Raw genomic sequence first — 24,432 nt, forward strand, 5'->3', positions numbered from 1 at the left:
TCTTTTTTTCTTGTCATTCCCACTTTTTGTTAGGGCTTGTGAGAATGGTCATATGACCATTCCATATAGATATTTTAAACAAAAATAGTAACTTGTTTAACTTTTGACACATGTTGTATTTGTATGTGATTCAAAGAGAGAGAGACGGGGAGAGAGAATGCGTGTTTCTTCTCTTATTCAGAGAAACGATGGATGCTCACATAACAATGTAGTGTACTTCATCTTTTATATCAAATATCAAGATAAACAGCTTCCGTCAGATCCAGGCAACTTCTGTTTCTACTCTCAAAAGATATTTTGCCTACCAAAATACAGCTTAGCCAATGCAGTTCACTGCTGGGAAATATGGTTCCTGTGAAAAGAAAGAAATGAAGATACAGTTAAGGGTTAAAGATTCTAACTTCTTTTTCTCTGCAAAGCTTCAAGATCCCCTATCTGTTGTCTTCCTGAACAAGTTCCTGTCTTTTAAAATTGATATAATACAGTCCCATTTTCTGGTATCATTCTCCAATTAACCTTAGAAAGGATTTCTGGATCTTGTATGTTTGTCCAGAATTCAAGGGACAAGAGTTTTTCTCAGGCAACTGAATGTAAAACAGTTGAACATAAGCTGCCCTCTTCACTAATATGTCATGGTCACATAAGCAGGAGCCTCAAAGCTGATGCAGAACAGGAATTCCAATGACTGGCTATCCAGGCAACTAAATTCCCGCTATTAAGTTGCAAGGTTGTAGCACATGTTTGCAGGTAACAGTACTTCATAGGTGTGCACTGCTTCAGAAAAATCTGTGTGATTGGAAAGTTGTGTATGTACATGTATTTCGTTTTTGTGTTTCAATCTGTATCAGAGGATTTGATGTTCAAAGCATCCCCAAATGACTTCTTTAGTAATGTGAAAGTTGATCATACGAATTGAGTCATTTTTGTCATACCCAACTAAAACAGAGTTCAGAGGCCAGTGGGGGAAAGCCTGCAGGTCATATAACATTGCTTCAAGAATTAATTCTGTGTAACTCTGGCTGCTGAAACTGCCTGTTGTAACCTGAAACCAGTTTTATCTAACAGCTACTGAAACAGGAGTTTTACCCATTGCCATCTGTTGGAGCTTGTTAGCTACTTGAAACTTTACTGGTGACAGTGAACTTTCTTGCAAAACAATACGTAACATTTCTCCTTTGTATAGGACCTCCAACCTTCTCTTTGTTCTTTGGACATACTACCTGGTTAGTGTGTATGACTCAAATTGCAATCCTTGCTTCCCATATAAAATGATTTAAATTTAGAGATTTGAGATATTATATTTGACTTCAATGGTAGAAACATCAGTGATGATGTACAAAGGTCAGTTTCTAAGACTTGTATTGCATACATGTTATCTGAAGGCTCTCATTAAATACAAATTCTGATTCAGGATGTTTCTGGTAAGGCCAGGGATTCTGCATTTTTAACAAGACTCCACAAGATCCTGTTTGTCCTAGGATCACACTTCGTTGACATGGAATCTCCAATAGCTGCATAGAATAGATATGAGCCCCCTTTACAGATGAGGAAATAAAGGCTAAGTGAAATTTTGCCCATACTGTCATGCAGCCTTAAGTCCTCTGATTCAGCACTTTTTGGCTATGTCTCAACTACATTCCTTTTATGATCTCTTTCTTATTCATCTCTTGAATTACTGTTTTCATATATTTGGTTTTCGCATATAGCAACTGCCTGCCTTTCCTTAGGAAAATGTTCGGTCTTCTACATTCTTTGTAAAATGATGATATTTACATAATGTGTTAGCACTGAGTTTTGAAAATCTTATGGGCTTGTAATTTGTCCAGTTGTACAGATAAGAAAAGCCCACTATATTCTGTATAGCTAATCACAATGCAGCTTCATGTTGACAGACCTGTACAACACAGTATATCCTGCTGACATAATGCCAGAGAGCTGATCTGTTGATAGGAGCTCCTACTATGGGCAAGTTTGTCATCTCTCATTTTGTAGGAAAAAAAAAAATTCTACTGTAAGTTTTTACCTGGGCTGCCAGTTACAAATACATGTGAACTTTTAAAAACTACTATGGTTGGGTGGCACACCGAAAGTCTGACTAGTTGTTCTGGGATTGGGCTTGGCATTACATGGCTTAACTGTCTACTAAGTAATTCTTATATGAAATATGGACTGAGAAAGAAATATTGCTTTAAAAGTACTGATATGTAACCAGCAACCTACAGCAAGCAATTAAATCATAATTTCTGAGTAGGATCCAAATACAAGTATTTCAAAAAGCTGTTATGTGATTTTAATGTGTTGCATGTATGAAAAACATTCCCAACACATTTTCCAGTGAATTCATTATATTTGAGGCATATGACTTATATTAATATTGTGGTGAAAAACAGAAGCTATATTCTTTCACCTAAGAAGATTAATGGGAATTATCAGAAGAAGATAGGGGTTTGACCTTGGTCAAAAATATGATAGTAAGGACAACTGAAGCAACAGAGAAGGCATTTGGAAGATTAGATCAGCTTGCGTGTATTTTAAATCTGGTTTCTAAACAATAATGTGGCAATTATTTGTCAAATAAATGTCAGATAATTCCAATTGCACTGATTTTAAGACATGATTATATTGTGTGTCTTTACTATTAGAATTAACAAAATAAGAATAATTTTAGGGTGGTAAGTTAAGGAAATTTGTAGATCTTGTTGATCAAGTAAATTTACTCTGCTAAAAGTATCTTCAACATATTTTCTGTGTTAATTTTTTTTATATGTATAAGGTTGTGCTGCTTTGTCATGTGAGTTATTTTAACTTCATAGATCTTAGTTTCTTATCAGCTTCAATGTCATGTCCTTTAATATAGAGACAGTAATTATAACAAATTCATGATGTATTATTCCTGGGTAAAATATATTATGACTAAAATTCATTGCTCAAACTTATCTAGTTTGTGTTACAGGAAAACTAGGTGATTATACTCTAGAGCACAGTGAAGTATCTTCAGCTTTTCATATCGAAAGGATCTTCAAATGCAGAGGCCTGTCCACCACTTCTGTCAGAGAGGTGTCAGGCTTTAAGTTTCTCTCTTTACAATTTATTTAGAGACAAGCCCAGTACCTGCCTAAGTTAATGCAAAATAAAAATATGGAGGTGGGAGGTGAGTTTTCAGGCTATCAGTTGCTTCACTTATAAGTATTTCAATAATTATTTTGCATGACATGAAATCTAACAGCAGATATATATTAATGCTGCATACTATCATGATGGTTAGCTGGTGACTATTAAAAAGCAGGCAATAAAGATTTCTGCCTCATTCAATCTCTTGCCCTTCACCAAAACCCCTTATTTGGGAGAAGTCTTAATTTTTTTTACTTTCAAATAATTGAGGCAAGGAGGAGGAAAGGAATTCTTCCAAGCAATTTTTATTATTACTATTATTATTATTGTAATTTTTGCCTAAATGTAGATCACACAATGACATTTCCTTATCACCAATGGGTGCTGACAAAAAAGATCAAAGAATTAATAAGAAAATATGCTGGGCCTTTTTGGCGGACCATGAGATGCTAAGGTCCCTGAGAGGTTTGTACCATTCTGACAGATGTTTTTCCTCAATTCTTGCCAACTTTTCCTACCTCCTCATACTCTGTGATAAAACCATACTGAATTTCTTTTAGTTCTTGCAATGAGGCTATATTCCTTATGACCTATGAACTTTTGCACACATTGCTCCCTTTGCCCAGATCAGGAATTCTCAAGCTCTTTGTTCTCAGGATTCCTTTAAACTCATAAAGATTACTGAGAATCCCAAAGGGCCTTTGTTGACATAGGCTATACATCTACCACACTGGAAATTAAATACATGAAACTTAAATTGAATTTCTGATGTAACAACATGAACCTATTATGTTATTACAAATAACATTTTTATGAAGAGTAAACTATATATTTCAAAATAAAAAAATTATCAGAAGGGTACCATTGTTTTGTGTCTTTTCAAATCTCTTCAATGTCTGCATTAATAGAAGATAAATGAATTGTTCCTTCTGCTTCTGCACTCTTTTGTAATATATTGTTTTGGTTGAAGGATCTGTACAAAGTCCAGCCTCAAAACAATATATAGTTGGAAAAGGAAGATGCATTTTATTAGCCTTTTCAGATAATTGTCAATATTCTTCTTTGCTATACCACTAAAATTCAATAAGTAATTTCTTAAAACTCAGTTGTGCTGTGATTTAAGACCACTTTATAATCACATCTAACCACAGAAAAATGTAAGATGATTGCCCAAACCACAAAAATAACCTAGCATCCCATTTCCTGGCTACTGTGAGCAGCAGCTCCTTCACCAATTATACTTTTGGCCTGACTTCATTCTTCCCACCTTCTAGATAAAACTCAAGATAACTAGAAATTTACCCTTATTTCCTGGGGAAAATAAAGCAAGCCCTCCTTCCATGGACCTCACCCCAGATCATACAGGTGTCCCCAAACTTTTTACACAGGGGGCCAGTTCACTGTCCCTCAGACCGTTGGAGGGCCGCCACATATTGTGCTCCTCTCACTGACCACCAGTGAAAGAGGTGCCCCTTCCTGAAGTGCAGCGGGGGGCCGGATAAATGGCCTCAGTGGGCCGCAGTTTGGGGATGCCTGATCTAACAGAAGCCAAAACCCTGTTTTGAATATTTTCTAAACCTCTCGCTGAGATGCCCATTGATTATCCATGGTGTGTGCTCTCTCTTATGTAACATTAGTCGATGTATCTCTGGGTCATCTTGGGCTGGAGGGAGCCAATACTAATTTTTGATGGCCTCCTGTAAGTGGATATTTGTAGAGTATATTTTGGCAGGTAGATAAAAAGTTATTCACCCATTTCCAAGAGGTTGTTACAAGGATCAAACAACAATAGACTGCTTTCAGAATTGGCATTATTCTGACAACACAACTACCTTCAGTCCCTTGGTCTTCTTTTTAGAATACTCTGATATCAAATAATCAATACTAAAAATGTTGTTGAATTATAATATTTGCATCGGGGCTTGGTTAATCTTGCAACCATCAAACATTATTTTGAGTTTTTAAGTGCTTAGGATAATTTGATACATCAGATAATTTGATGTTTATATTTATATTAGTAAAAGGAGTCTTTTATGTACATAAATATTATGTACATAAAGATCTTGTATTAAAATTTTCCATTTACATAAATATAAAAATGGGCTTTACCAAAAAGTTTTCTAAAGCCAGACTGCCTGGGTTCAAATCTCAGCTTTACTACTTATTAATTGTGTGGTCAGGTACACTTATTTATCCTCTCTGTGTCTCAGCTTTCTCATCTGTAGAATATGGTGGATAATAACAGTACCAACCTCATAATGTTGTTATGATCATGATTTAAAGAGTTAGTATTTGTGTTCATTTTGAATAGTGTCCAGCACATTATGTATGTGTATTAGTAAAAAATAATTTCTTAAGAACGGAACTAGGACTCTGAATATCGTCTTAAACTTTAGCTTAACTGCATTGGCTTAATTAAAGAAAAACAATGCAAGTATAAGATGATGAAACTTTGCTTACAATTCTTTAAAATTGTTTTGTCTGGTTGTCACAATAAAACAGTGATGTGATTTGTAGAAAGATACATCTACAATTAAGGATTATACAGTTTTTTTCTAATGTCAAACAAGAAAGTTAAAGGTACAATTACAAAGAGTAAGAGACAATAAGAGGTTTTCTCATAAAGTCATATAAACATGGCATATTTAACACATGGGAAGATCTGAATTTTTGCATTATAATTAGCTAAGCTCTTCTATATTAATGGTATTCTGTACTGTAACAGGATCAATGTCGGAGAACACAGAAAAGTAATGTGATTTACAATTGAAATTTTGTTAAAATGTAAATATGCTAGTTTTTCATTAGCGTAATTCTAGACAATTACAACAAACAGAAAATGCAGTAAAAATTCCACACAGAAATTATTTCACATGAACTTTTGTGGTAAAGTCTATACATATAGCTGTGTCAATGGATCATTGCTCTCTTGTAACCTTTTATGAAAATTTGAAAGAAGTAACTGACACACTTCAGCATACTGACTTTTCCTATCAGCATCCTGGAAGTCCAGTCTAGTCGTTTGATCTGGGCCTCAAAATATAACAAATAGCCACTTAATCAAACAATTTTTCTGTTTAAACTAGCAATAATTGAAATATTCTCAACTTTTAATGCAAGAAACCCTTAATGTTTCTCATTTAAACTTCATTCAGTTATTTTCACATTTTAGCATGTGTCACGTGTCATACCCCACTTTACCAAGGACCGATTTCTTTATCAGTCAGGACTCACAGTGACAAGTGATAGAGAATGACTCTGGTAAACATACTTTTAAAAGAGGGGGTGAGGTTATTGGAGAAACCCTGTGGTAATTCACAGAATCAAAAAAAGAGTGGGACAATTTACCTTTGGGGAAGTAGAGAATCAGCTGGAATTTGCGAATTTTCTCTCTAGTATTCTAATATGTTTGATGACTTGGCTCCAAAAATTTTTCATTAATTACCTAAGCCCAATTCTACTTGCCAAAAACACCCTTTAGATCTCTCAGAAGCTTCTTCAAAACTCAGTGATTCTACCTAGTCTGAAAACCCTATTCATTTTACAAATGAGAAAACGGATCCGGAGAAGTTAAATAACTTGATTAAAGTAAATATAATAAACCTTCTTTAACACAGGCAAGTAAACCTGCTTGGATGGATCTAAGAGTAAATTAACTTTTAAAGCATTCCTAAGAGTAAATGTGATTAAAGTGACATTTTAATAGGGGATATGTCAGTTCCTTTGTTGTATCATTGACTCTGGCACCATGGTCTTCACGTCCTTTAAAAAATATTTTTCTCAGCCTTTCTCCTGTTTAATACCAAGATTATGTGTCAGTTGTTACTTAGAGTCAACCAGTAACACTGAGAATATATTTGAGAAAGACTGTTCAGATATGACAACATAGAAATGTGATTACCCAAAGGTATCCCAATACATTTCATCTAGTGGCTTGCTAAAACTGGATTGCTCTGAAAAAATTTGCTATTTGGAACTTCATTCATTTATCCAGTACAGTTGCATTAGTGAATAAAACATAAAAATAAATATAAAATATTTGTGGCTTTATGGCAATTTCATTTTAGTTTGAGAAAGCAGACAATTATGATAAATATACAGTCTGGGTAAACTATATAGTATATTAGCTGACACTAAGCACCATAAGGAATAGAGTAGAAGGAGGGTTAAGAATTGGAAGGCAGGGTTGGAATTTTAAATAGAGTAGTTAGAGAAGTCCTCACTGAGAAGATGACCTTTGAAGAGAGACTAAAAAGATTATCTAGGAGAACATTAGATTTGACTTTGGGTTTTCTTTGGATTTTTAAAATCGATTTTATTGAGGGATAATTTACATACAGTGAAACCCACCCATTGTAACTGTAGAGGTTGATGGTTTTTGACAAATACATATTCCATGTTACTCCCATCACCAACAAAATATAAAACATTTTCAACACCTCCAAAACTTTCTTTATGCCCTATCCTAGTCAATCTCTACAGTTCACCACTAGCCCCAGAAATTTACTGCTTTCTATACCTATAATTTGATTGATCTTTCTAGAGTTTTAGAAAAATGAAATTATACAATACATATTTCTTTGAATCTGTTTTATTTTTCTTAGAATACTTTTTGGTTTATCTTCTTGTTGTGTATCTCAGCAATTCATTGTTTTTCACTGCTGTGTAATTTTCCATTACATGAAAATACCTAGTTTGTATTTCCTTTCATTTGTAAATGGACATTTGGTTTGTTTCAGATTTTCTGGTTTTTCACAATTACATCTAAAGCTGCTATAAACATTTAAGAGAAGATTTTGTATAGACATGTATTTTTATTTCTCGTGTAGATCTTTGGGAAAAGATACATTTTTAAATAATACATAAATTTACCTTTCCCTTTATAAGAAGCTGTCACATCACTTCCAAAGTATTGGTACCATTTTACATTTCCATGATCAGTGTGTACGAGTGTTCTAGTAGCTCCATGCCTTACTAACATCAGGCAATGTCAACTTTTAAAAATTTTAATAATTCTAGTAGGTTTGCAGTGGTATCTTATTGTGGTTTTAGTTTGTATTTTCTTGACAATATGTAGCGCATATATATATATATATATATATATATATATATACACACACACACACACACAGACACATACACACACACACCCTATATATAGGCTATACATATAGGGTATATATGTATAGTCTCTCTCTATGTATAAATAGCCTTTCTCTATATATAGGCTATTTTTTCCCACTCTGCAATTTGACATTTAATATAATGTACATGACTGAAGTTCCCAAATTTCAAGAGGACATGAAATAATTTAGATACAGAAAATGCTAAATGCAGATGTGAAAGAACTGAATTTTGTGTCAATAATAATTTTGGTTAACCCAGAGCTATTTGTGACATTAAAGAAACTCTTTTCTTCACTATCACTTGATTAAATTTTTTCATGGAAATTTTCCTTGGCTTTTCATGTGTAGATATTTTCTTACCTACATAATAAGTATCTCTTTCCCTAGACTAGACTATCTTTTCTTCGCTAGGAATAAGTATCTCTTTCCCTAGCCTAGACTATTTTCTCTTCTCTCCCTCATCTTTTCTTCACCAGACTGTCTTTACTGGGTTTTTCTTCAGTGTTGCCCAGAGAAGCTCTGATTCACTAGATATTGAAGAATATATTTGTTCATTTAACTGAACTTGAATTCCAAAGTCTAGTTTTGTAACTCTTTGGTGGTTTTTCTCATGTGTATTAGTCAGAGTTCTCCAGAGAAACAGAACAGGATATATTTATTTATTATAAGGAATTGGCTTATATGATTATGGAGGCTTATAAACCCCAAGATCTGCAGTCAGCAACCTAGAGACCCAAGAGAGCTGATGATGTAGTTTCAGTTTGAGTCTGAAAGCCTGAGAACCATGAGAGCCAGTAGTGTAAGTTCTAGTCCAAAACCCAGTTTGGCTTGGGACCCTAGAATAGCCTATGTTTCATTTTGAGTCCAAAGGCAAATAAGACTGAGGTTTTAGCTCCAGGGCAGTCAGGCATGAAGAATTTCCTCTTACTCATGGGGGGGCTAGCCTATTTGTTCTATTTAGCCCTTCAACTGATTCGATAAGGGCCACCCACTTCAGGGAGAACAATCTGCTTTATTCAGTCTACCAGTTCAAATGTCAATCTCATTCAAAAACACCATCACAGACACACCCAGAATGATTTTTGACTATCTGAGCACCTGAGTCCCACTAAGTTGACAGATAAATTTATTTATGATATTGTGGTAGAAGGGGAGCTAACTACAACAAATAAAATCCTTCTCGATTTAGGTCAGAGCATGGCTAACCTAAGTAGGTAACTTTCAATTAAAAAGAATGAGACATATAACCATATAAACATATATTTGTTTATATATTTGATCACTATATACTTGGTATGAATAAGTAGTAATGCTATTACTACTTTTTATGAAGGATGTTTTAGAAATATGTTATTTACTATGCTGTCTAGAGAGCTTAAAATATTCAGAGGGCAGTTAATAAGCACCTGAAAGGGGCAGAAGGTACATTCCTCATGCAGTCACTGGGTTCCTTACATTCCCTAAGTTTTACAGGGCCTAAAACAGATATTTAGAGAAAGTAGAAAGTCACGTATTTCCAGTTTCCATGAGGTCCAAGCTGAGGACCATGCTGAGGTCCAAAACCTAATTCTCACTGGTATACTGAGGACTAAAAACCTTTTTTTTTTTCTTAGCTACAAAACTTTAGTTAGGGATATTTACAAAGTATGTCTGCTTCATGTACAACTATGGACTTGGCATGAACCTGAGGTTGTTTCAGAAGCACTTCTTGCTTTGGCTTTTTCCAGGGATTCAGTGTGATGGTCTAGGGTCAGCTCAGTGATGGGAGGGATGCCTGTGTAAGACATCTCTGTCTAAACTCCCTACACTTGCCAGAGACACTGGCCTTTGTTAACAGAATGAGAAGCAGCATTGCCTAATGGCATGGAAGCACGTGGAAGTTTCAAAAGCTAGTAAGTTTGTAGGTGGCGTTTGTAAACAACCTTGCCTACACTGTTGTTGATAGAATAGTATGCTATGCCCTTTTGGAATAGTTTCAGATTGCCAAACAAGGAACAGTTGGGCATAAATGAAGATTAACCAGCCAGGATATGGTTTCATCCTACTGACATTCCAGTTCCTTGGCACTAGCTTCAATGCTATGGGAGGAGTCCACTTGGTCCATCATGTCACAGCTTTCTTTTAACTTGACAGTGTCTTTATTGTACCAGGCAGATAAAACCCGGGAGGGATTCATTTGGATTTAGGATTTGAGATGAGAACTGGGTTAAATTGTGTTCCCAGCTCATGTTCTACATATCACATTCTTGAGCCAAATAAAAACACCCATCCCTTCAAGGTTGACATACACTGGGTTTTACTTCACTTGGCGAGACTGGATTTTTGAACAAGGAGCATGTCCCGAGGTGCCAATTATGGTTGAATTTTTATTCTTTTCGAGCTGTAGGAGAAATCTCAGCAGCATAAGAACATTCGATGAGACCATCAGCATTTATAACAAAATGTAGGTCCTATTCGATTTTTTTGTAGGACGGATACTTGTTCCTCAGGATTTTTCTCCTTGGAGGTTATATGGTTGAATGATTTTCTTCTGTTAATAAAATACTTTTAACCAGAGAATTTTTATTCCTTAAGCCAGGTGGATTCCAGTAATATTTAGACCTCACTGGTAGCAGTTGTTCACATTAATTCAATTTACTTAGAGCTCTGGCAATTTTCTAAAAGAAAGGAATTTTTTCTGGGGAGATTTTCACATGATAAAGGATCTTTCCACTTAGCATATAGTTTTGTTTTATATAATCCTAAATGTAGATACACAATTTTGTATTTTCATTTATTTCATATTCCTATTATTTTATTATATTTATAAATTGACTTTGTGACAATTAGATCAGAAATTCCAAGTAGATTGGAAATTTGGGATGGTCTCATTTTTTTTGAAGAATTGTACATCACTCAAAGTTTCACATCACTGATGTACAATTTAATTCATTTTTTTGGCCCCATTTAATATGTAAAACAATGCCATGTTCAGCTTTCATTTGATTATAACATTTTTATCATCATGAAAGCACTTTTAATGCTGCCATTCTAATGTTCATACATTACTGAACATTATGCATAGAAAGATAGGCATAGAAAATATACATTTTTTCACTTAAGGCATGTATTTGGGACTAACTACTGGCAGTATTACAGGCATTTTTCACAGCATGTTTTCTTTCTGGGAATTATGAAGTTAGTTTTGGGATCTGGACAAGTTGCTAAGAATTCTGAGAATCTGGATTCTAAAAGTAGTTGTGTCAGTTCAGAGGTCAGGTAATTTGGCCAGTGAAAGGGCAATGGGACAAGTGATCATTAGTCATGCTGTCAGAGAACCATTTCTTTCTCCTGCAAATGGCAGCATGGAGAACAGCCTATTTCCGTCTACCTAGTCCCATTCCATCTCCTTAATGAACATCTGGTGTAGTGACCTGTAGTCTGTGTTTGTGGCAAGGACTTTCTGAATATTGGTAAGACTGGTTGCTAGCCATCTCTGTTGACTGCTGGAGAGAATGGCTATGTTTGTTTACAATTCACTTCAGTGTCTTTAAGAGATTAAGTTTCCTCCTCAAAAGCCTGTCTTCAACTATTGCATTTAGGGGAAACAAAACTGCATTACAATTTTGGTAATCTGAAAATTTACCATTCAAAGTGGGACATCTTTGGGAGTGAAAAGGGTGTTATTAATAATTACAGTTGGAGATAGGTATAAAGTGTGATTGTCCCAGGCAAATGAGAATGAAAGGTCATCCTAGTTATAATGGTGTGGAAATCATTTTCATTCAGGGCATCTCTAGTGAGACTCATGGAAAAGGCAAGGGATGTGCTGTGTCGTAAGGTAAACCAGGTGACAGCTCAATGCTGTGCATGTACAAGTACATAAGAAATCATTCGCTACCAGGGCCAGCACAAGAGGAAAGAACTGGATCATCATTGCGGATCACCCATATGAGCTTGGTTTATGTATGCCAGAATCTGTTCAATTTTGTAATTCATGGATCTTTTTTGAAATCTGATAAAAGCTAAATGCTTTTCAGAAGATGCACATACACAGTAAATTTTGCATGTAATTCCAGGGGAGTTTCAGTTTTCTTGAAACCTCGTATGAATATGTGAACCCAGAATTAATAACCCTGCCATAAGTACAATAGACTTGTGTAGCTTCTTTCAAGACTATTTGCAATAAATGTGGGAGGATATAACTTACAGAATCTATTGAAGTAGCCATGATCAATCTGTTACGGATCAGGTAATATACAAAATGTGTGTGACTCTAAGTCACATACCTTAAGCTCACATTTGTGAATGTGTATCATGGGCTGATTAGCTGATCAATTGGGGAGAATAAATCAGAAATTTAAATCAGGAAGTCAGCAATGTACTGATTTTAAAAAACAAAAATACAAAAATACAAAAAAAACAAAAACAAACCAAAAAAACCCTTCTCTACCAGAGGCATTTGTTCCTGGCAGTCATCACAGCTTGGTAATCACCCATAGTTGCAGTGGATGTGAGATTTTATAAGGAATACAGACCAACTTAAAACAATCTTAATACTTACTGTGGACCAGGCATGGGTCTAGCATTTTACAGACTTCATGGAAGTATTTTATTTTAACTTTTATTTCTATTTTTCAAATAAGGAAATAAAAACCCAGAGAAGCTACATAACTCCCTCATACAGCAAAATATCCCACGTTTTCTGATGATAAAATGTGGGCTCTCAACTTCTACACAGTCCAGACATGATTCACAGATACCATGATTACTTTAATTAATGTGATATCATTATAATTCTCTGTGCAAGAAGAAAAAAATTGATAACATGGGGTGAGGAAGAAAAGAAATACAGCAGGACACAGCTTGCCTCATGTAACTTTAGAGCTGTGAGAAAGGAGATGAAAGTTTTTGAAAAGTGGCTTAGGATAGTTGTGATAAAGAAAAAAATAATGAAGGTGAAAGTTTGATAGGAAGAAAAAAAAAAGGTAAGAAAATGGTCCTCTGACAGGACTTCGGTCTCCTTAGAGACCTAGGTTTCAGGTAGCTTTTGGAAAAAAAAAAAAAACAAAAAAAAAACAACTCTTTCAAGTATCTTCTCTTTCTTTTCTCTTCTATTGTGTCACATTTATTGGCTTTCCACCCTATCCAGACCTCCTATTCCTTGCTTTATATATATATAAAAAATTATAAATTGCTTCAGGCACCTTCAAATCTTATAGCCACCTTCTTAAGAAAAATTGAATCAACCTAAATAAAAGTTAATCAACAAGAAAAATGTATAAATGATGGTATATGAATACCATGTTAATCTATGCAGCAATAAAAATGAATGAATTACAATTACAGTTATGAATGTGAATGACTCTTGCAAACAGTTGAACAAATAAAGAATGTATACAGTTAGATATGACACACTGTACTGATATCATTCAGTATTGTGTTTCATTTAGGGACACATGCATACACAGTAAAAGGATAAATGCATGAGAATGAGAAACACCTAAATGAAGGTTAGTGGTTACCTTTGGAGCAGGTAATAAAGAGATGTGGTGGTGCAAAGATATGCAAGAGGCTTCAATTCTACTGTCTTCAGCTTAAGTACTCCAGGGCGAGTTCTGAAATGGGAGTCACCTGAGAACTATCAGTTGGCAGTAGTACTCTCAGCAGCTGGGGGAATGGTGTTTCTTTGATATGTGGGGATCTGGGTGGGCACCACAGCATCCACCAGAATATTCATTCTCAACCTTTATTGCATATTAGAATCACCTGAGGAGCTCTGTACACTTCCAAAGCCTAGCCTACGCTTTGAACCAATTCAATTATGATTTCTGGGAGTAGGGCCCAGAGGTCAGCATATTTTAAAATCCTCCAAATGATTTCAGTGAACAGCCACAGTTAAGTTTGAGAAATGCCACATTTTATTATTTATGACCACATATCCAGGTTTTTTTTTTTTTTTTTTGAGACGGAGTTTCGCTCTTGTTACCCAGGCTGGAGTGCAATGGCGCGATCTCGGCTCACCGCAGCCTCCGCCTCCTGGGCTCAGGCAATTCTCCTGCCTCAGCCTCCTGAGTAGCTGGTATTACAGGCACGCACCACCATGCCCAGCTAATTTTTTGTATTTTTAGTAGAGACGGGGTTTCACCATGTTGACTAGGATGGTCTCTATCTCTTGACCTCGTGATCCACCCGCCTCGGCCTCCCAAAGTGCTGGGATTACAGGCTTGAGCCACCGCGCCCGGCCCAGGTTTTTTTTTAAGTTATACTTTAAGTTTTGGGATACATATGCAGAATGTGCAGGTTAGTTATATAGGTATACACGTGCCAAGGTGGTCTGCTGCACCCATCAACCCATCATCTACATTAGGTATTTGTCCTAATGCTACCCCTCCTTTTTCCCCCAACTCCCTGACAGGCCCCAGTGTGTCGTGTTTCACTCTCTGTGCTCCTATGTTCTCATTATTCAACTCCCACTTATGAATGAGAAGAGGCAGTGTTTGTTTTTCTGCTCCTGTGTTAGTTTGCTGAGAACGATGGTTTCCAATTTCATCCATGTCCCTGCAAAGGACTCATCCAAGTATTTAAAAATGTCTTAGAGTAAGATTGTATACTTTTCTCCATGAAGCTCTGTCTGAAATTTATTTCTATCTACTGTTTTTTATAATTTAAATAGCTTTTTTAAAAATTTTATTTTGTTGGTTGCTAGTGTATGGAAATGAGACTTTTAAAAATAACTACCTTATGTTCATCAATCTTGATGGATTCTTTTCGTCTCACAAATTACCCATGTTCACTTTTGTGGTATCTGTGTATGGGAATAATAATTGTTTAATTTCTTCCTTTTCAATCTTTATTCCTTCAAACATTTTTTCCATGTTACTGATGGCTTGAACCTTCAGGTCTATGTGAGTTAAAAGTGATAATTCCAGATAGTATCCATTCCTGAATTTAAAGGGGATGCTTTTACTGATTTCATCATCTAGTGTAATATATATATATATATATATATATATATATATATATATATATATTTTTTTTTTTTTTTCGAGACGGAGTTTCATTCTTGTTACCCAGGCTGGAGTGCAATAGCGCGATCTCGGCTCACCACAACCTCCGCCTCCTGGGTTCAGGCAATTCTCCTGCCTCAGCCTCCCGAGTAGAGGGGATTACAGGCATGTGCCACCATGCCCAGCTAATTTTTTGTATTTTTAGTAGAGATGAGGTTTCACCATGTTGACCAGGATGGTCTCGATCTCTTGACCTCGTGATCCACCCACCTCTGCCTTCCAAAGTGCTGGAATTACAGACTTGAGCCACCGCGCCCGGCTAGTGTAATATTTTTTATAAGTTTTATCTTGATCCTTTTTATCTGAAAAAAATTAAAGGATATAGATAGAACTTAAATATCACACTAGATGATAAATTTACTGAAATTTGAATCTTACTGATTTTTATATAAGTTTTGTCAATTGGCGTAGAATTTTTCTGAATGTTTGTCTTGCTTCTGTGATTATCTGAATGTTCTTTTTTAAGTGGTGAATACTATTTTCTATTGTAAAATTAATCTTGTATTCATAGAATGAATCTAACATGTATTACTCATTTCTTTCAATTCTGTTCATAAAATGTTTAGCTTGAAGTTTCCTTTTCAAACTCTAATGTTTGTATTAAGGTGATACTGTCCTCAAAAAAGTCACAGCATCTTTTTTCTCTCCTCCTTTCTCTGGAAGAGTTTGTGAGGTTTTTAACAACTTTTAAAAATTTAGTATTATTTATCTGTAATACAGTTTGAAATCCTTTGGATGACCTGGGTAGATTTTTAACTGCTAATATAGTTTCTTTAATGGTGTATTAGGGTTCTCTAGAGGGACAGAAAAAAAAAAAACGTATACATACACACACACACACACACACACACACACACATATATATATCTATATATATATACACACTATTTTTAGTTTATTAACTATCAACTTATACAATCACAAGGTCCCACAATAGTCTGTCTGCAAGCTTGAGGAGCAATGAGAGCCAGTCCACGTCTCAAAACTGAAGAACTTGGAGTCCAATGTTTGAGGGCATGGGGCATCCAGCAGGGGAGAAAGATGTAGTCTGGGAGGCTAGGCCAGTCTCGCCTTTTCATGTTTTCCTGCCTGATTTATATTCACTGGCAGCTGATTAGATGGTGAGTCTGCCTTCCCCAGCCCACAGACTCAAATGTTAATCTCCTTTGACAACACCATCACAGACACACTCAGGATCAATATTTCATCCTTCAATCCAATCAAGCTGACACTTAGTATTAACCATCACAAATAGTTTATGGACTTTTTATGTTTTCTGTTTCTTCTTGAGGGACTAAGCCTATATTTGCAGGAATTTGTTTTATTTAGGTTACTCATCATGTTGGCACAATATTAATATATTTGTCATTTTTCTGATTTTAAAGATACTTTCTGGGGAAATGTATAAATTGCTCATTTCCCATTTGTTAAGAGCTATAGATATGTTTATATTCAAACACTTGACCCATTGAAAACATTTTGATTTGACTAGTGTGCTTCTATAAACAACTGAAGGTGACTCTAATGACAGACATAGACATGCTTTGGGAGAGGCATGCATTAAACTCAAGATGTGTTAGAGGCTGTCTATTCTATTGATGAATAAAATTGCTTTGCTTTCATGTACGACCCAAGGTTGTTTTTTTGTTGTTAGAAATCAGTTAAAAATTGAAAAGCATTTGCAAAAAAAAATAAGTTTAAAGTGTATATCCAAGTAACAAGCTGGCTAGTTTTGTTCTTTCATTTATTGAATGGTACTTAGTAAACACATAGTATGTGCCAGGCATGATATTAGTCATACCACATTACCTGGGACTGCCATTCTGCCTAGAACGCACAATGGTCTTGTATATTTGAGGTGTGCTATTTCTAGAAATCCTAAGAAAAACAGCGGTGGGCCAAGATCAGCAGTAGGATGAAAACACGGTGTCAAACAGTTGATAGAAACTAAAACATTGGACTTCCTCTCTGCCTCTCTTCAACCTAAGTCTTTGTGACAGGAGTATATTTAGGTATGTTTCTCTCCTGGTGCTATTGTTTATGTCAGATTGATGTCACCCAGTGAGGGCATCATTTGTTTCATACCATTTAAATTGCTGGTGGAATCTGAGTAGCATACATGTTTCTTTAACTGTGTTATTTTATTTAATCACTGTCATTTCTAATAGAGTTTGAGAGAGATTTGGTTACACAGTTTTGTCCACTCACATATGGCAAAACTATTTTTTTAAATTGTACTTTAAGTTCTGGGGTACATGTACAGATTTTGCAGAATTGTTACATAGGTATACACATGCCATGCTGGTTTGCTGCCTCGATCCTCCTGTCACTTAGATTAGATATTTCTCCTAATGTTTTCCCTCCCCAATCTCCCCAACCCCTGCTATCCCTCCCCTAGCCTCCCACCCACCAACAGACCCCAGTGTGTGATGTTCCCCTCCCTGTGTCCATGTGTTCTCATTATTCAGCACCCACTTATGAGTAAGAACATGCAGTGTTTGGTTTTCCATTTGTGTGTCAGTTTGCTGAGAATGATGGTTTCCAGATTCATCTATCTCCCCGCAAAGAACATGAACTCATCTTTTTTTATGGTGGTATAGTATTCCACCGTGTTCAGAATTGATAGTCTACAATAATAGAGCCAAAATATGAGCCAATAGCCAGTTAGATGAGAACCACTATATAATTCTCAATTTAACCTGTTGGAAATTGCTTTTCTATGGGGAAAATATTTGGTATTCTCATTGTCCTTTGCTGGAAATACATATATTAATGTTTTATTCTCTATTATCAGTGTCCATTTAAATTTGACTTTAATGTTCTGTCAGATTTCCAAAGAGGACTGCAGGCATATTAAAATTGAGTAGCTTTCAATCTAATGTGTATCTCAACACAACTGAATAATCTCAAATGCTTTGATCAGTAAGGAGATAACCTCATCAGTGATTTGTTTGCATGTGGTTACTTTTGAAGTTGTTAAAAACCTCCAAGGAAGTTTATTCACAAAGAGTGACTCTCACAAATATTTGTTGAGTGCCCACTACATGTTATACAATATTCTAGCTACCAAAAGTGCAGCATTGAAATAGGTAGTTATTGCACTTTATACTTACATTATATTGGTGGACTTTATAAGGCAATTTTATTGCAGAGGAATAAGAGTTACAGTAGATGAAATACAGATGCTCAGAGAGCATGAGGAGGTGCACAGAACCCAGTGCTGGAAATTAAGGGAAGACAATTCTTGAAATTAAATCACTCTGATGAGATTCAAGCAATACTTTGCTAGGTAAACAGCTGTCAAGGTTGTATTTTGGGGGTTGGGAGTACCAAGAGCAGGAAAAGCAAGCAAGCAACAAACATATAGAATGAACTGGGGTTATATGGAGAAGGGCAGGTTTAAATAATTCAATATTCATTAGCTGAATTGATTGTCTACTGGATGAATTGAATCAGTTTTAGAGCATGGGTCTTTCCCTCTATCTTTTGGGTCATTTTCTTATGTATACTGTAATGCATTCAATGTATGCATAGAATTTCAATCCTACCACACTTCCTACTAAGGACAAAATATTAAATAAATGAAAATGGCAAAAGGAGGTATTTGGAAGACAGTGATAGTTACTAGTGTCTTATCTAGTGAAAAGTTTACCAAATTTAGTATAAGAAAACCTCCTCTTAGCTTCACTTGGCTCCAAGTTACAGAAACCATATGAACTGGCCTCATCTAAAATGGAATTTAGTACAAGGATACTGGTGTACCACATGGAACCCAAGAACAGGAATGTGATGAGCCTACATCTCATGAAAAAGTGGAACAGGGACTCTCTTGCTCTCTTTCATCTTTACTTCAATTTCTGTTTACTTTATTTTTTTTCCTTGCTCAGAATCATCTTTCACATTCTACGGAAGTCACAGAAGCCAACAAACAGCTCCAGATTTAAACATATTAAACTCCTGTCATCAAAGAGAACTTTTAAAAAATCTTGAGATGGGACCCATTGGCTCAGATTGAATCAGATATCTACTCTTGGACCAATCAATTGTGGTCTCTGTGAATGCAGGCTACTATTATTGCCCTATTTGAGTTTTCTTTCCACTCATGAGCCAGTCAACTCTAGAAAGAAAATAGAATTATCAGAGGCTTAGAGGATCTCACAGGAACCCTATAAATGAAGCAGAGGACAGGACATGTTTTAGGACAAAGAAAAATGGTATGCAGCCAAAATATATCTACTACAATAACAGTGATTATTAAAAAGTCACTTAATTTCTCTATGACTCAATTTTCTCTAAAAGTGTATGAATTGGCAATTGCTATGGATATGTGTCAAATAAGATACTTTAAAAATGTTTTAAATAACAAACTTCTATACAATTATAAAAGGTTGCTCTGATTATTACACTGGTGTCACCAAAGTGGTTTCTACATTCTATCTCTGCAGAGCTTTCATTTATAAATTGGAATTATTTTCTCTACTTTTTATGGTTATAGACTCATTAAAGAGAAATATCTTCCATTTATTCATTGATTCTTTAATATATATTATGGTAGGAGCTTTGCACATATTTCCTTCTTTAACTTTCACCGCAGTCCTGTAAACTAGACAGTCTTACCAAGCATACTGTAATGTAAACAGGTTAAGATGATTAAGTTCCTAACGTGAATTAGTGTCAGTGAGAGGATTTAAATCAGGTCTGAGTGATTCTAAAGGTAAAATGAGGATTTTAAAGAGCCATACAATAACACTCTTATATGTTACAATTTTGTTCATCTTTACGATTAAATTATAATTGGTTTATTTCTGAACTAGTATCCTTAAAATGTTAATATTCTACCATTACATTTCTATTTGATGATGTAGTCATTATATTAAAAATCCTATCTTTTCGAAGATAAAATGATGCCATACTGTGGATTTGCCAAGTACTGCTCTACTACTTGTTGGGAGAAATTAAATTTTTAATTCGGAATAAGAAGCTTGATATTTGTAAACAACTGCAAGAATAGAGGGATAAATCATAACTTGTTCAGAAACAGTATGTCAGCCTCCAGGGAGGTTTCTGGAAGAATTCTTAACAGCAGGTCATCATCTTTGGTCTCAATAGTGGAAAGTACAATTAATGAGTAATTGTTAGTTTTTTTGGATTCTGATACACCTGAACAGAATACACATTTTCTTTCTTAATTTATATTAGAAATAAGATACCTGGCCCATCTGAGCATGTATGATTAGTGTTCTAATCAGAAATATTAGCATATTCTGACCATCTTTGCAAGGAAAAGAGTCTCAATTGCATAGCAAATACCTAAAAAGAAAATGATCATCTACTTTTATGTTCTTGATTATTATTATTATTTTTTTGAGAGGGAGTTTCACTCTTGTTGCCCAGGCTGGAGTGCAATGGCACAATCTTGGCTCACTGCAACCTCCGTCTCCTGGATTCAAGCAATTATCCTGCTTCAGCCTCCTGAGTAGCTGGGACTATAGGCATGCACCACCATGCCTGGCTAATTTTTTTGTATTTTTAGTAGAGACCGGATTTTGCCATGTTGGCCAGGCTGGTGTTGAATGCCTGACCTCGTAATCCACCTGCCTCAGCCTTCCAAAGTGCTGAGATTACAGGAGTGAGCCACCATCCCTAGTCTATGTTCTTAATTTAATTAAATGTTAGGGACTCCAGATTCCATACAAACAGATGAGTGGGGTAGCTTATGTGGTATTTCTCATTACTGAGATATTACATAACCCTTTCAGGTATTTCTGAAAACACATGAGACAGAATCCTCTCTTCATGAAGTAATATGTGGGAGTCTTCTTCATTATATTAATGCTGTTACTGTTTACCTCTTGACTTCCTGAAAGTTTCTGTGCAATGCCTTTTTTTTTTAATTGCATTTTAGGGTTTTGGGTACATGTGAAGAACATGCAAGATTGTTGCATAGGTACACACATGGCAGTGTGATTTGCTGCCTTCCTCCCCATCACCTGTATCTGGCATTTCTCCCCATGCTGTCTCTCCCCAACTCCCCACTGTCTGCTGTCCCTCCCCTGTTTCCCCCTGACAGACCCCAGTGTATGATGCTCCCCTCCCTGTGTCCATGTGTTCTCATTGTTCAACACCCGCCTATGAGTGAGAACATGTGGTGTTTGATTTTCTGTTCTTGTGTCAGTTTGCTGAGAATGATGGTTTTCAGGTTCATCCATGTCCCTACAAAGGATACGAACTCATCGTTTTTTATGGCTGCATAGTATTCCATGGTGTTTATGTGCCACATTTTCTGTGTCCAGTCTATCATTGATGGGCATTTGGGTTGGTTCCAAGTCTTTGCTATTGTAAACAGTGCTGCAATGAACATTCTTGTGCATGTGTCCTTATAGTAGAATGGTTTATAATTCTTTTATTTTTTTGGCTTCACTATAGGTCCCTCTTCCATTAATCTTGCACATGTACTTAATGATCCTCTTTCAAAGAGGGTTTCCTTTAAGGATTAAGCTCCTTTGGTAATTAATCCAAACTTGTAGGTTTATGTAACAGTCTAAGAATCATGAATTTATGTATCTGGGATAACCACTCCATCCATAACACATTATCTCATTATTTACTCAGAGTATTAAGATTTCTTTGGATCTGACTCCTTGAAAATGAGCTATCCTTCTCATGTCTAAAAAGTCTCAAGTGTATTATAGCTTTACTATTTGAAAATAATATCAAATATGGCATCTTGTGATGTTCAAAGGCAGTGTAATATTACTGGTTTTTCAGATGATAGGACTAAAGTGTTGAAGGATGAAATGGCTTGCTATGGAATACAATGCCAGGTGGCAGATTAGGCTTCTGGCTCCTAGTCCAGAGTAATTTTTTTGCTCTCTTTACATATCACGTTCATCTGCACTGTATCATTTGATTCTTACAATAATATGGCATCATTCAGGCAGAAAAGGATTTGGTCCTCCACTTGTTTACAGATAAGGATATTGAGTCTTAGAGGGGTTTTTGCCTAAGGCCATGTGATGATAAATGTTTTGTCACCAAATTTAAGATATTTCCATTACAACTTGATGGCTTTCCAACTTAAAAAAGTTCTCTATGGGCCATTGATAAATTCTACAATCTCTCTCTTTCTTTTTAAATTCCCTTCATATTTTTCTTGATTTCTTTATATATATATATATATATATATTTTTTTTTTTTTTGCATTTTAGGTTTTGGGGTACATGTGAAGAACATGCAAGATTGTTGCATAGGTACACACATGGCAGTGTGGTTTGCTGCCTTCCGTCCCCTCGCCTGTTTCTGTCATTTCTCCCCATGCTATCTCTTCCCACCTCCCCACCCCCCCGTCCCTCCCCCATTTCCCCCCAACGGACCCCAGTGTGTAGTGCTCCCCTCCCTGTGTCCATGTGTTCCCATTGTTCAACACCCACCTATGAGTGAGAATATGTGGTCTTTGATTTTCTGCTCTTGTGTCAGTTTGCTGAGAATGATGGTTTCCAGGTTCATCCATGTCCCTACAAAGGACATGAACTCATCGTTTTTGATGGCTGTGTAATATTCCATGGTGTATATGTACCACATTTTCCCTATCCAGTCTATCATTGCTGGGCATTTGGGTTGGTTCCAGGTCTTTGCTATTGTAAACAGTGCTGCTATGAACATTCGTGTGCACGTGTCCTTATAGTAGAATGATTTATAATCCTTTGGATATATACCCAGTAATGGGATTGCTGGGTCAAATGGGATTTCTATTTTTAGGTCCTTGAGGAATCGCCACACTGTCTTCCACAATGGTTGAATTAATTCACATTCCCACCAACAGTGTAAAAGTGTTCCTATTTCTCCACATCCTCTCCAGCATCTGTTGTTTCCAGATTTTTTAATGATCGCCATTCTAACTGGTGTGAGATGGTATCTCAATGTGGTTTTGATTTGCATTTCTCTAATGACCAGTGATGATGAGCATTTTTTCACATATGTTGGCCTCCTGTATGTCTTCTTTTGTAAAGTATCTGTTCATATCCTTCGCCCATTTTTGAATGGGCTTGTTTGTTTTTTTCTTGTAGATCTGTTTTAGTTCTTTGTAAATTCTGGATATCAGCCCCTTGTCAGATGGGTAGACTGCAAAAAAATTTTTTCCCATTCTGTTGGTTGCCGATTCACTCTAATGACTGTTTCTTTTGCCGTGCAGAAGCTGTGGAGTTTGATTAGGTCCCATTTGTCTATTTTGGCTTTTGTTGCCATTGCTTTTGGCGTTTTGGTCATGAAGTCCTTGCCTACGCCTATGTCCTGAATGGTTTTGCCTAGATTTTCTTCTAGGGTTTTTATGGTGTTAGGTCTGATGTTTAAGTCTTTAATCCATCTGGAGTTAATTTTGGTGTAAGGTGTCAGGAAGGGGTCCTGTTTCTGCTTTCTGCACATGGCTAGCCAGTTTTCCCAACACCATTTATTAAACAGGGAATCCTTTCCCCATTGCTTGTTTTTGTCAGGTTTGTTGAAGATCAGATGGTTGTAGATATGCTGTGTTTCCTCTGAGGCCTCTGTTCTGTTTCATTGGTCTATATCTCTGTTTTGGTACCAGTACCATGCTGTTTTGATTACTGTAGCCTTGTAGTATAGTTTGAAGTCCGGTAGTGTGATGCCTCCTGCTTTGTTCTTTTTGCTTAGAATTGACTTGGCTATGCGGGCTCTCTTTTGGTTCCATATGAAGTTTAAGGTGTTTTTTTCCAGTTCTGTGAAGAAGGTCATTGGTAGCTTGATGGGAATAGTGTTGAATCTGTAAATTACTTTGGGCAGTATGGCCATTTTCACGATGTTGATTCTTCCTAACCACGAACATGGAATGTTTCTCCATCTGTTTGTGTCCTCTCTTATTTCGTTGAGCAATGGCTTGTAGTTCTCCTTGAAGAGGTCCTTTACATTCCTTGTTAGTTGTATTCCTAGGTATTTTATTCTCTTTGTAGCAATTGTGAATGGCAGTTCGTTCTTGATTTGGCTCTCTTTAAGTCTGTTACTGGTGTATAGGAATGCTTGTCATTTTTGCATGTTGATTTTGTATCCTGAGACTTTGCTGAAGTTGTTTATCAGTTTCAGGAGATTTTGGGCTGAGATGATGGGGTCTTCTAGATATACAATCATGTCATCTG

Source organism: Saimiri boliviensis, chromosome 15 (genome assembly GCF_048565385.1).
Source record: "Saimiri boliviensis isolate mSaiBol1 chromosome 15, mSaiBol1.pri, whole genome shotgun sequence".
Lineage (NCBI taxonomy): Eukaryota > Metazoa > Chordata > Mammalia > Primates > Cebidae > Saimiri > Saimiri boliviensis.